We start from the raw sequence: 622 nt of genomic DNA on the forward strand, positions 1-622 counted from the left end.
TCACCACCATTAGGCGCTGGTCTCCGAACGTCCACTTCAACTCGAGTTGCCTCAATTTTCTAAAATGTCATACGGATAAAATTTATCCGGCTTGTAAACCTCCGACAAGGTATGGAAAAGGTAAGCTTACCATGGAAATGAGCTATCATTTAAAAAACCCGTCGATGACCACCCTGTGTTATTATATCCCTTGCCCAGACCCAACCCATTGTCCGGGCAGGTCAACCCAGCCCAACCCGACCCATACCCATTGACCCATGGGTCAATGGGTCTAATGTAAAATCTCCAATCAAAACAATTGACGACGAAGAAGAAAAGAGTATGTTTGGTGCGGGTGGAATACTAGCGTTTAGAAAGAGAGAGAATAGTGTGTTGCGAGTTCAAATCTCAGAAAAGCGATATAGGCGGCGGATATGAAAGGGGAATTTTTGAAGCAAGTAAACAGAGGGAACGCGTCACATATTCTTTTTGTCTTTGAGGAAGGAGAGATGAAACAAAATGTCGTCGGCGACGCCAGGCTTCAGGCAATTGCGCAGCTTCGTGATAGTGATGCCAGCATCCGAGAAGTTACTTTCGGACTTGGCACTGGACGCAGGCACGGCGAAGACACACCAAACGACGA

This window comes from Saprolegnia diclina, assembly GCF_000281045.1.
Source record: "Saprolegnia diclina VS20 unplaced genomic scaffold supercont1.68, whole genome shotgun sequence".
NCBI lineage: Eukaryota > Oomycota > Saprolegniomycetes > Saprolegniales > Saprolegniaceae > Saprolegnia > Saprolegnia diclina.